Raw genomic sequence first — 14,378 nt, 5'->3', positions numbered from 1 at the left:
ACTAAGTCTCTACTTTATAATGATGTTGAGAATGGGACAGAAAGTGTTCGGGAATAAATTGGTCTATCTACAGGGCCATTTTATGCATAAGGTGAACCTAGCTCTTTCATAGTCATTATCCGTGAAAATTTGAAAAAAATAATTTTTGAAATTGTTGATAAATAAATATCTAAATGTTTGATTGGTGATACAATTGTATGTATTTTCATTTTTTTTTTCTTTTTCTAAGGTCAAATTAAAAATTGGACAGATGCAGCAACATCCTTACACCACCGTAACAGCCGAGGAGTTAAATATTAATCAAAGAAATGAAATTGAAAGAAATAATAATAAATAGTTTATAATCTAGAATGAAAGTGCAAATGCATAAGCATAATTTCATTAACCTTCAACCCTACCTCTATTAGATCTATAGCTAGTAAATGACTCGTATTCGAATTTAACAAAACAGGACCTGGTATTGTTTTCACTAAACACGAATTTATTCTTCTCAAACTTCAAATACATTTTAAAAAATTTATTTGCATAAGTGTATTGCCAATATTAATCTGTCTGCTCGGGTATATTTATTTATTATATAGCTAATAAATATTCTATGATAAAAAAAAAAAACTACTTAAAGTCTAGAGAATTTTAGCGTTCCTTATCTTGGCATTTTATTTAAAGCTGAGTTTGCATTACTTATACGATTATGTCCCAAAACATTCCGAATACGAGCGTTCAATATCAAACGCCCCACTGTAAACAAAAAAAAAATGTCTTCTTGTAAACCTCCCGACTGCAATATTTATGAAGTGTAGTGGCTATAGGTAAGATGTGTCTATTTTCACACAAAAAATGAAATTTATTATTAATAATTTAGTACCAATTGGTAGGGTCATTGGAATGATATGATATTTAACATTTACAAGAAAGACGCTGATATAGCATTTTCATTTTAATTTGAATACCGATACTGAAAAATTCACAATAATTTTGAGTGATTTAATCGCAATGATTGAAATAAATCAATGGGAAATGTTTTAACTATATAATAAAGGATTTATTGAACTTATATTGGTGAATATTGACACTCGTAAAGCTCGTGCATTTGTGCAGCCAAACCGTGCCAATCTTCACCAATACAAGTTCAATAACCCATTAATATTTGTTTTCCTTTACTTAATAGGATAACTTGACAAACGTTTCACAAATTACTTGGTAGAAAGTGCAGAGAAACTCTCTAATTTAAAACAAACAAACTAAAGCAAAATTTGGGTAAACTACTTAAAGATCCCAAACTGTTGTTTATACTTCCATTTTAGATTGTTTTTATAATCATACTGTTTGTTCATAATTAAAGGAAGCATCGATTAGTCGACAGCATATGAAAAAGCAGATAATAATATTTCTTAAAATAAAACCAGAACTATAACGTTTTTAATTTCTAGTTTTGATACGTTGTCCAATATAACTATTCCTTAAACACTCATGATATGTTTTAATTAGCTAAAATTAAATTGAAAAGGGATAAATCCTTGAACATATCCTCAAATCATAACATTTTGCAGTTATGAAGTGTTAGCTAAAAGGCACACAATCATTGTTGAGGAAGGACGGAAGTGTACTGTAGCTATATTTGACTTTTCAGCCATTGCTCTTCTTTGACATCAGATGAATGAAGATTTAGGTATAGTTGTATAGATAGGTTGCCCAATATGTAACCATTAATAGTTTTTTTTTTCCACGCATGCTTCTAATGGAACAAGAAACTATGTCAGGATTTTGGAACAGATCAATTATCTGATTTTAATCAGATTATACCTTGGCATACAACTATAAAATCAAAGATATTCACATATGAAATTGCACAGAAAAACGGATATAAAAATATGTTCAATTTTTTTTTTCACTGAAAAAGGAAAAAAAAAAATAGAAGAAAATGTTAAATCATGAAAGATAGGTATTCCTTGTCAATCAAAGCATTTTTATGAAAATGGTATGAAAATAATGTTACTATTTCTTGCAACTTAAAAAAGAGTTACATTTACTGTGCTCATTTGCCTTCTTTTCAAAAGGAAGCTTGATGTCGTTTTTAGTACTGCAGTGCTAGACAAAATATACTCGGCAGATAAAACTAGTCAGCAAAACTGTAAATTATGGGAAAGTGATATCATAAATTGATATATTATAGGAGTTTTTCAGATATGAACATCCTTTGCAATTTAATTCTGTGCCATAAAAAAACATACAGATGTAAGTTTGAAAGTGTATCCCCCATTGAAAAATACATCTATTAGTATAATTGAAATATTTTAAAAATTGATTTTTGTTTTTTACAAAACACATAACTGATGAAACAATAATGTGGTATACATTAATTTTTTATTCAATCAAAAAAGCTAGAAAGGATATTTGTACATTGAATATAATCCATTAATAAATGTACCACGTTTTGTTAATGTGCATTTTCCGCTGAAAACAAGTTGCAGACTTTCCTGAAATAGTGGATGTCAACGAGTATATTTGAATAGAATTAGGGCAGGGCATTTCGGCACAAAACACCTGCTGGCGATCCAATTTTTTTAAAGTAAGTTTTGCGTATTATTTGTTTTTGTGTTTGTTTGTAGTTTCAGTTGCACAACAAACGGTCTTTTAAAACGGCACTTTAAAAGATTTGTTGCCAATCGTTCCCGCTTCTTCAATATTTATATCAATAAAAGTGAATTGCCTGTTCCATTTGTCGTGAATTTTTAAGGGAAGGGATATGTATCAAGGAAGGAAATATTCGCTTTAAATATTCTGTATAATTGACAATACTAGAGAGACAATAAAAGTAACGGCTAATGTGAGATGGATTTTTACGTTAAGTTTACATTTTTGCTAATGCATACATTCCATGTGGTTTCCAAAAGAGGACCTTGTCATAACAGGTATACAGATAAATAAGACTCTTTTTCATTGCAGAGTATATATCTAAAGATTTTGTATGGTTTAACCCCGCCTACAAAATGGAGAGATTTTTTTCTATTTATTTCAGAGAACATGGCTGTTGTTCAGAGACTATATGGAACGAAACACTACAAAAATGTACAGGTAAAAGGTTTTAATTTGATATGGGAATCATTGTTTACCCTTGAGGGGTTATTATCGCAATAACGTGCGAAATGGAATAACCGGAGATATTTTTTGATAAAAATACATTATTAACATAATGGATGGGCGATTCTTTTTGTTATTATACTAATCTCGGACAAATGTAATTTGAAAATGTTAACAGAACGATCAGTCGACACCTCAAATTCACGTGTTACAAACTGTAGATCACCGAACGGCATAATATGATTAGTTGAGAGATAAGAAAATCAATCAAGATTTGTTATGTTCCCAAAAGACGTCTCTGCAGTCTGCTCGTAGAATATTGAATGGAGTGAGTCATGGGTCCAACAGCAACATGTTGACTAATAATCATTAATAATGATGATGATAATAACATTACAATTAATTAATTTTATTTATTAAGCAATTTTTACAACAACTCTTAAACAGACATAACTTAACTTATGTTAGTTTAAGAGTTGCTATATATATATATATATATATATATATATATATATATATATATATATATATATATATATATATATATATATATATATATATATATACATATAGTGCATGTACATGTAATATATATATATATATATATATATATATATATATATATATATATATATATATATATATATATATATATATATATATATATATATATATATATATATATATATATATATATATATATATATATATACATATAGTGCATGTACATGTAATAAATACAGGGTTTTTTGCATACGCAATATGCCTGACGTCAATAGCCTCATCGGTTTCCAGGACTGATACAAATCCTGCAGGGCTGATTTGGATCTGCAGGGCTGATACAGATTTATATAACACCCCTAGTAGATTAAACCTTAAAAAAAGTACTTGTGATAATACTCAACTTAACAAACGTAGAATGGAAATGAGACGCAATATTTGGACAAAACCAACACATATTTCTTTGAAATCAGTATTATTATTTCAATTTTGATTTTCAATGATTCCTATACTACGATAGCTGCCCTTAGTGAAGAAATATTGATACAGTTCAACCCTGGTTGATTAAGGTCTTCCGCTCCAGCGGGAGACCTTCTACTGATTCTGATGGTTAAGATTATTAAGGTCTTGCGTCTTCAGCGGAAGACCTTCTTGTTATTCTTAGGTTTCTTTTCCACTGTTTTTAAGGTCTTCCGTCTTCAGCGGAAGACCTTTTTGTTATTCTTCGATTTCTTTTCCACTGTTTTTCTTATTATTTTTTTTCTTACCTATTTTGTGCACCCAATTTCTCGAAAACGGTTTGCTCGATTTTTATGAAACTTTCAGGTCTGATAGAACATTAAAAAATCTTGATACATATTTTTTTTTATTTTGATGACGTCACTTCCGAAGATTTTTGCGATTTAGTGATTTTTGGAGGGTCAGTTTGTCCGCAGGTTTTCTGAAAAACCACTAATCACAGGAACGTGAAACTTTCAGGGGAAGACAGAGCAATATATGTAGATCTTTTATATGTAGTTACAGTACCCGCATCGTTATTCTTTACAGAATACACGATACGATAGGATACACGCACGCTACGATAGGATACACGCACGATAGGACAGGATACACGCACGATAGGACAGGATACACGCACGGTAGGATAAACGCAAAACACGATAAACGCAAAACACGATAAACGCAAAACACGATAAACGCAAAACACGATAGACCTGATAAACGATCTTCACGATAGGATAAACGCAAAACCTGATAGGATCGTTTCAAAATGCGAAACGTTTTTTGACAAGACGAAAAGTTTCCTTTTTAGTAGTATAATAATTTTAATTACTAACAAAGCCGCATATCTAAATGATAAAATATATTAATTTTATCGTGATAAAACATCTGAAGTAATGATGCTTTGTAAAAGATACATTTTTTCCGTCAATAAAACTGATCGTCATCAAATTCAAACTGTAATTATTTAAGATTAATTCCAATCTATGATGGAAATTAGGCGATTGTTTGTGTAATTATACAAATGTCGAAATTCCATCGAATCGTTAAATTTGAATTTTGAATCGTTTTATTACGGAGATTTTAATTTATAGGTGGCTCAAAAATTCGGTAGACAAGCAAAGTTTTACACCCATGTCAATAGATTCACGAAACGCTATAAATATATTCATTATTTTAACAAATAAAACCTTATGAAATTCATAACAAACATTGATTATTTTTACGGAAGAACTCCATGTAAAAAGTGAAATATTTAGATTCAATATCTTGTGCTAGAAGTTTGTGATGTATCCAAAATCGCCTTTAATAATCTGTATTTAATAATTCAAATCTTACAAAAAAAAATTGTCATAATTTTAAGGGGGGGGGGGGGATTCGGGAAAAAAATCATTTTTATTATTTAATGTTAATGCTTTCTCCTCAACGTTTTTACGAACTTGCTTAAATTTATATTTTATATAAATTACTTTTATTTTTATTACGTTTTGAACACATGACTTGCTGAAATTGCTAGTTGCATTGACACAGACTGAGCACTGGACTGTGATTAAATAATCTCTCCTATATATAAATATATATGTTACACATATCCCGTGCACATAGAAAGTATTTACGTATTCCTACCTACATTGTATAAAATTATGTATATATGTGGAAGGAGGCCGGCCGAAAGAAATCGAATTCAATAAAATTAATAAAGATCTGTCATCATCTAGTATCCGAAAAAAATACCGCATTTCCATTCTTTTGTATTTATTCTCTGGTATTTCTAATGCTATAGGCATGTAAGATTAAGAAGGGAGCATGCAGTCGTATACCTAAAAAAGTTACAGTGTACCAACATGTGTAGTATACAGTAGAAATATAATGATAATATTGCCCATCAACAATAATAATGTCTTCAGCCTCTTTTGTTTGCTTTCCAAAGCATTTCTTTTTAGACCCCCTCCCCCAAAGAAATGAAATTGCTTTCTACGCATGCCTGTGTTATAAACATTTACAATAACAGAATTTGTATCTACTATAGACGCGTGTATGCTAAGCTTACAATTATGTGAATATATTTATTGGGTACTTAAACTTTGTATTAAATAATAAAATTGAATTATTACATACTCTTGTATACAACATATTAGAACATACACACACAAAAAAATTTATAAACTAATTTCCACAATACGAAAAGTGGATTTTCGGACTGAAGAATTGTAAATTATTGCTATTAGACTTTGTATTAATTGTTACAAAATTTATTTTATATAGAACTACATCGGCAAAATTAGACAAAACTTTGTAATAAATTATGAAAGTCTTAATCCCACTTGAGGCATAGTCAGCGGGGAAGAAGGGGGGTGTTCCATAACCACTCAAAAAAAGATCCAATTCAAAGAGCAAAATAAATAAATAAGTAAATTAATAAATAAATAAGAATATATTGACTTCTTGAACATAGTCAAGTATTAAATGCAACCGATAAACATTAATATTAAATTCAAGGTATTTACTAGCCTTGTGTATCACGGCAGATCTGGGTGATTTCTTTTAATTTTTTACATGTATCTTTGAGGCGCCTTTTTAATAAGAAAAAAAATTTTTCTGCTAAGAATTATTTACCATATTCTTCGATTAATAGAATGTTTCTTTTTTATTTTACATAGAAAACCCGAAGATCCGGAAGTACCACAAGCGCATTTTTTTTAAATTTGATCACACCAATAATGTTTAATACTGTAAACCTATAAAAATTATATAAAAGTATACGAATGAACTAAATCAACGGAGTTTGGGGGACAAAACTCGCCTATATTTTATTTGATTCTTTTATTAAATTTTTAATCTGTAACGGAAGTGTACATTTACCAATTTTCTTAGTATAAAATCTTTAATTATTAATTAAGTGTTGTTCAAACGATATCCAGAAAATAAGAAGATGCATTTCATTGAAACCTAGTAGGATTCAAGGTAAATACCTGACACCAGGTGAGAGAGGAGTTCAGGTATGTCTACGTTGAATACACAAGGGCCGGTCATGTAGGGTGAGAGAGAGGGGGGGGGGGATTCTTGACCTGACAAGAAGACAGTGTACTGATTAGGCAGGTACGTTTAGGTGTCAGTTCTCTTGTCGCGGAGGCGCTTCCACCTGTCACTTAATTACGGTATATACATGTATACTCACTTCATTTTCACATCGAAATAGGTAAGTTGTATAATAAAAATTAGTATGGTTTTGTTTAATTTTATTTATTTATTTTTTTGTTTTTACATCTTCTAAATGCAGTAGTCAAATATGAATGGCAAACATCTATATTAAAATATATAATTATCATATGATGAATTGAATGGAGCATGTTCATGTAAAATAAACTGTAATTTAACTTGTTGACACATCAGAGAAACAAATAAATAAAAAGGAACAACAAAACTTGCGCGCATAGACAAAATTTATGTTTCCGTTATTGATAGAAAGGATTCATTCGGCAAACCTCGGCTGCTTCCGTCACCTTCATCAAACCTCGGCTGTACGAGGAAACTTGATATGCGTCTCCGCTTAACATTTGTGATCAGACTGCCTGTTTACCGCTTAGGGAAAACGTAACGCTTTGAAAACGATAATAAACATGCATTTGATATATGATAAAAATTTTCAAAAGCATTTAGGTAACACTAAGAATAACACTTACCAAGAAAAATGCACTTAGTATCTTAACATAATCACATGTTTGTTAACGGATCGAATTCAGCACACTGTGCACGTGTATATGTAGGGCGCAGCCATATTGAATATAAAGTAGCTCCGGTTCAATGGAGGTTTACATGATACAGCCGAGGTTTGATGAGGTACGAATCGGCCGAGGTGTGCCGAGTGAGAAAGGATTGACTTACATGTAATAATGATGCTGATATTTTTTTTATTTATAGTTTATTTTTACACACATATCTACTGCTTTATGTTTCTATAATTATTAAAGCAAAGTTAATAAATGTCTTGCTTTTGTGACTCTGTGTAAAGGAAGTATAATATTTCTATCTTTGACAAAAAATGTTTCTTACAAATCGACAAATTAAAGAAAAAAAAATAACGAAAGACTAGTAGATGGATTATTTCATGTCCAAAAATAGAATTTGGCTTTCGATTTACACTCTCTGCTTGGTCACGGTACTTGACGTTTATTTATTTATTTATTTATTTATTTATTTGATTTATTTATTTATTTTCTTAAACAAATATACCAGAGTTAGAGTATTAATTTGTGATTCTGTTCAACAGTTAAATTAATCCTAAATAAATTAACAAAACGAAAAATGAACTCGGGATACCTCGGGTGTTTCTTCTCAAAGTAAAGATAAAAAGCGAGGGTTTCCGAATGCACACGATAAACGCAAAACACGATACACGATAGAACCTGATAAACGATCTTCACGATAAACGCAAAAGCTGATAAATGGAAAACACGATAGAAAACGCAAAACCTGATAAACGGAAAACACGATACAATAGGATACGATAGGATACACGCACGATACGATAGGATACACGCACGATACGATAGGATAAACGCACGATAGGACACGATAGAATTGTAAAGAATAACGATGCGGGTACTGTAACTTTCACCGAAAGTGCCACATGTCCACGCTCGCCATGGCCTGAAAAAAGTCGTATCGAAAGTTTCAAAATTTCGAACACTTTCTGTACGATATCTTTTTACTTGGAAATATTTTGTTAAAACATATATAACAAAATTTGTGCAGAATTATAAGATCTTTTAAATGATATCTCGAAAAAAGGGCTGGCCCCTAAAATAAGGAATCTAAAGGGGTCAAAATATTTTTCCTGCTATCTCAAAAAGTATTTAGAATTTGTAATACTTCAAAGAAGCAAAGTTGTTCAACATGACAAGTAGCAGCATGCGAGATCATCAAAATGCGTCGAATGACGTCACTTCCGGCCGAACAGGAAGTAGTAGAAAATAGCTGATTTTCACAGATATTGGTACAGTGCCGCTATCCCACAAGTTGACATGGGATGGGATTGGATAGGATTCAGGATTGAGGATTCACGATAGAAACATATAGTAGTTAATCCAACCCTATCCCTATCCTATCCTATTCTATCCTGTATCCTACAGCCTTCAGATTGGAGTAAATGTTAATTCATATTTCAAAATAAATTACAAAAACGCAAGAGGACATAGAACGTTTACAAAAGAAATATGTATAAATTCACAAAAGAAAATAAACATTTTTTTTTCTTTACACATATTTATTCAATTACCTTCGAGTAATATGGCGTACGATCTAACCGTGAACGATCACCGGAAGAAGGTTCGCTTGTAAACAAAGAAGAGATCGGACATCAAAAGATCGTATTTCTTCTGCATGTTTGGATGATTAACTCGATTCCTACTTGTGTTACAGTTCAATAACATGTTTTTCTGTTAAATGTGCTATGTTTGTCTGGATAATTCCACTTGAACCGTCAGCGGCGGACTATAACAGATCATAATCGCAGTTGTTTGGTGCAAGACCATGTAAGTATACTACACACTGTAAATGTGTGCATGTTTATATATATCTCTCCCTTTAAGCAATGTTTTAATGACTTGAACTATTAAAATTTTATTCTATTGTAATATACACAGAAATCGGATGCGGAAAAAAGAGGTGTAGAAAGGGGACGGGTAGGGGGGTTAAATACTTTGTCACATGATCAGATGTATTACACCTTTTTCAGTTTGTTATTGCTATATAATCATTTCCCTTCTGTGGTTAAAAAATATTTTTTTCTTATCTGATTGCAATTTAAAATAATTAAATGCAGAATCATCTTGATCATTTCTTATGCTACTGTCAGGTCTGGTACAATCCCTAGATTTAGCTATGTAGCTTGAATTACCTACATAGCTTTATTTACCTACCTGAAGTAGCTTTAGTTAGCTACTAAATCAAACTTATTTCTTTAATAAGAATTTTTCCCAGAAAGTGCAGAAAATTGCACTTTGAGGCAGTGATAATTTTCAACTTTGAACTCATCTGAAAACAATTCATGAAAAAATCACTCTTGGAGATGTGTCGTTTTTTGCACAATTGCACTAAAAGTTCTAAAAGTTTTGGGGCTATATACAACAGTTAATTTGTTACCTAACAGTTACTTCTTGAGTGTAATAACAAAGAAAAACAGTTTTGGTTAACATGAGCACAATGTGAAGTAATCATACTTATCCAGCCTCATCGCGCACAAGGAGTGTACAGTTACTCAAAGAATGGGAATACATATTTTCCTTAAAAGTGATCAAACGCAGCAATGTTAAAACTGTCTCTGCTTTGGATTGCTTTTTAAATGATACATAGAATAAATATTAGTAGACATTTTCTTGCGACTTTTTGTCTTTTTAAAATAAAAAGCAAAATTGTGAAAAGTTCCCTTGAAATAGCTAAATAAAGCTACCTGAGGTAGGTAAATAAAGCTACGGTAGGTAATTTTAGTTACGTAGCTAAATGTACTGAATATACTGGACCTGACTGTGTATAATAAGCTCACTCAGCACTTGCATGTACATTGTATGTATGACCTATTGTGAGTTGAACATAAAACGTGTAACATAACTTAATCATTTATTATTCTTCTTCATTCTAGAGAATAGTACCCAATTTTGCCTGCCCTCATCAGTCATCACAATATAAAGGATTTTACATTTAGAAGTAGGTATGATTAGATTATTTTTTTTGTGTGTGTGTTTATTTATGTATCATTAAAATACATATAAATCATTATCTAAGTTGACATGAAGTGTCTGCAGATTTTACGAATAAGTGATTTTCTTCTTTTTATAACGTTGACAGTAAAACTGAAATTAATATATAATTGTTCTGGTCCTCATAGTCATGTTATATGTATTTTCATTTTTTTATATTCAAATTTTGAGCAAAAAATGAAAAGAAATTAACAAACAACATATTAAATAGATTAATACAAGCAGAAAATAGAGAGAGAGAAAAATTCAAACATGTACTCATACTAGTTAGCAAGTCGATGAGATGAAATGAATTATAATCTACAAGTAAATTATGTAAATTATGATTGTTTAATTATGATATGAGTTATGACTATGAGGTTGCAGTATCAGATTTGATTTTGCTTGATTTCTTTAAAATTAATGCATTACTCGGGGAGAGAAAAAGGTGAACTTAAGACAATTGTACTTGAAATGAGAAAGATAATCACAATCAAATATAGTTTTAATGTATAATGTATATGACAAAATTTACAATCTACATGCATATAATGGTGTGTGTTTTTTTCTTCAGGACAATCCTGCAAATTTGCAGCTGTACAAATTGCACTTCATCTCATCTGCTGCTGAAATAAATAATGAAAGATTTTCAAACCAGTGTCCAAGAGCCCCCTAGAGTCTGAAATGAAGGTGTTCTTTATTAAGGAGATCAGTGTGTGATGTATTTGTTTTCTGTGCATTGATGACATTTGTGAAACTGTTTGGTTACTTTATGACCATCTCTCTGACAACTACTTTGACATTTAAAATTCAATTTGAGCGACGGACAAGCAGAACAAATAATATGCATGTAAAACATTATACAATTGTAATAAGACATTGATAAACTTCCATTTAAACAAACTAGATGTACATGTATCTTTGAGCTTGGCATTGAAATACATGTATACTGTACATGGACACTTTTAATGAATTTGTCTCTTGATAATGAACATTCGATTGTTATACATTGTAAATATAAATTGTAGGTAATATGTATTTGGTCCAATATATATAATTATATTTATATTCACTGAAAAAAGGAATTACCCTGAATAAATATTGTGAACATGGTCAATTATTTTCATTCCTCATTTAGACACTGAATAACATTCAAGATCAAATGTCAAGGTCAAAAACAAGATTTACTTAAATTTGGGTTATAAATACTATAACAACTATGGACTCTTATGCATGTTTTATAAGATCTAAGGAATATGTGTGAGCTGACTACAAAAATTATTGCTGTCAACCTGTCTGACTATGAAGATTTAGGAAAATGTTTTCTATTAAACATAAATTGATTAAATTCTCACACATAAATATATATATATATATTTTAATTAAGATACACTTGTACGGCACTGAACTGACCATAAATTGAGAACAAACTGAAGCGAAATAAGAAATTTTAACATTTTGAATATCTTGATTTTTATTTAGCAAACATGATGAAAATGTTGCATGTTTGTAAAATATTCACACACAAACAAATGATGAACTGAACATTTCAAACAAGAATAACTTTAATAATAAATATAAAACAAATTTTTATCATACATTTAAAATTGAATATAATAAGACAATTTTAACTTATTTAATAAATGAAAGTCAACATATTCTAGATCTAAATTTTGACTTGTCTGTTCTCGGTTTATGGTCCTGTCATATCTTGAAGTTCTTATTTAGATTTACGTCAAAAGTAAAATCTACCGGTAATATACAGCTGATATATGTGCAGTTAGATCTATATGTTTTTTCATGATGCCCAGTTAAGGGAAAAATAAAGTTTTGCATAAATTTTACATGAACAGATGAAACATACACTTGTTAAAACATCAAACAAATCCTACTTTTGTCATTATTTAGTATGTGTAGACATGATAGGGAAATTGTTTCTTCAATGGGTATGGTTATAATTCAGTGTACCTACCCCGCTTGAAAGATTTGGTATTCATGGTCTGATTCTTATAAAGAGTTTAAATTTTGTTCCTTTTGTCTACTTTATCATAACATTAGAAAAGTATCTGCAATCTTTATTCTCTCTCTAATTTTAACTCCATTTACTTTTCGTAGAGAACAAATTCGAAAAGAAATCACAAATACCTTGACGTCTCCCGATCATTGTTAGTATGTAAAATTAAACACAAATAAAGGTTAATTATATTTTTTTCTTCAATTCTTCCGAAGTTCCAATTTCTTCACATGTTCGCTAGATCAATACTTGCCTACATTTTATTACAATCCTTTTGTTTACATTTTAACTGGTTACTCGCAAATTAATCCTTGAGAGGTGTCGGAAACTAATGGATGTCGATCTCGATTATTTTTTCTCCATGAAAATTTATTACATTTGATTAATTACATAACTATAACTGATTTTTATTTGATGGTCATTTTATTTTTTTTTCGGTTTGTCAAATTAACTCTTTAATGTTAAAGAAAACTGAGAGCAGCAGGATAGGATAGGATTAGACTGAAATCACAGGATAAGATTGTGGATGCAGGATTCACGATAGGATAGGAAACTTATAGGAAAGCAGTACTGTATTGAATTGAATTATGCATGTCACAGAGGATGTCTGATTGTATTTCCTGTCGAGTATCGTCTCTTTTGTCAACTTCCGGCTAAACCGGAAGTAACTTTAAATGACGTATTCTGCAGATATCAACATAAAAGCACATGATTGAATTCAACCAAGACTTTTGACCCAATTTTCTGTCGATTGGGGTCACTACCGGTCAAACCGGAAGTAGTTCTTGATTTGCTTTATTTAACGAAAATCAGCATAAAAATCATAAAAAACTAAATACAGATCGACATAATTTTTGGTCTAGAGGCCTTCTTTTTAACGAATACTTTACTTTCATTTATCCATCTTACAAGCATTCCTTCTGAAAATCGGACGGAAGACCTACTCGTTGCTTTGCAACGAGCTTTGCTCTAGTTCTTATTATTTTTTTTCTTACCGATTTTGTGCACGCGATTTCTCAAAAAACAGTTCGCTCGATTTTCATGAAACTTTCAGGCCTGATAGAACATTAAAAAATCTTGATACATTTTTTTTTATTTTGATGACGTCACTTCCGGTCCGAAGATTTGTGCAATTTAGTGATTTTTGGAGGGTCAGTTTGTCCGCAGGTTTTCTAAGAAACCACTCATCACAGGAACATGAAACTTTTAGCGAAGACAGAGCAACATATGTAGATCTGTAATACGTAGTTAACTTTCACCGGAAGTGCCACACGTCGACTCTCGCTATGACCCGAAAAAAGTCCTATCGGGATTTTTAAAATTTCTAACACCTTTTCTACAATATCTTTTTACCTGTAAATATTTTGTTAAAACATATATAACAAAAGTTGCGTAGAATGATACGATCTTTTAAAGGATATCAACAATAAGGGGCTGGCCCCTAAAATAAGGGAGCTAGAGGGGCCAAAAGTGTTTTCCTGATATCTCAAAATGTATTGATAATTTGTATAGCATCAAGGAAGCAAAGTTGTTCAAAATGACAA

At 30.8% G+C, this 14,378-nt stretch overlaps 1 protein-coding gene across 1 annotated transcript in view; it reads left to right on the top strand.

The window, feature by feature from the left end:
* Positions 1 to 3,022: 3,022 nt before the first annotated feature.
* Positions 3,023 to 14,378, top strand: part of LOC133200630 (uncharacterized) — a 34,651-nt gene continuing 23,295 nt past the window's right edge. Inside the window, exon 1 of the mRNA XM_061336413.1 lies at positions 3,023 to 3,075. The gene's annotated coding sequence lies outside the window, so the exon portion shown is untranslated. The remainder of the gene's footprint in view (positions 3,076 to 14,378) is intronic.

The sequence above is a fragment of the Saccostrea echinata genome, unplaced genomic scaffold, assembly GCF_033153115.1.
Source record: "Saccostrea echinata isolate AGI-Se365-2 ecotype Australia unplaced genomic scaffold, CSIRO_AGI_Sech_v1 ptg000040l, whole genome shotgun sequence".
In the NCBI taxonomy this organism is placed as follows: Eukaryota; Metazoa; Mollusca; class Bivalvia; order Ostreida; family Ostreidae; genus Saccostrea; species Saccostrea echinata.
This window is presented reverse-complemented; position numbering and strand designations above follow the sequence as displayed.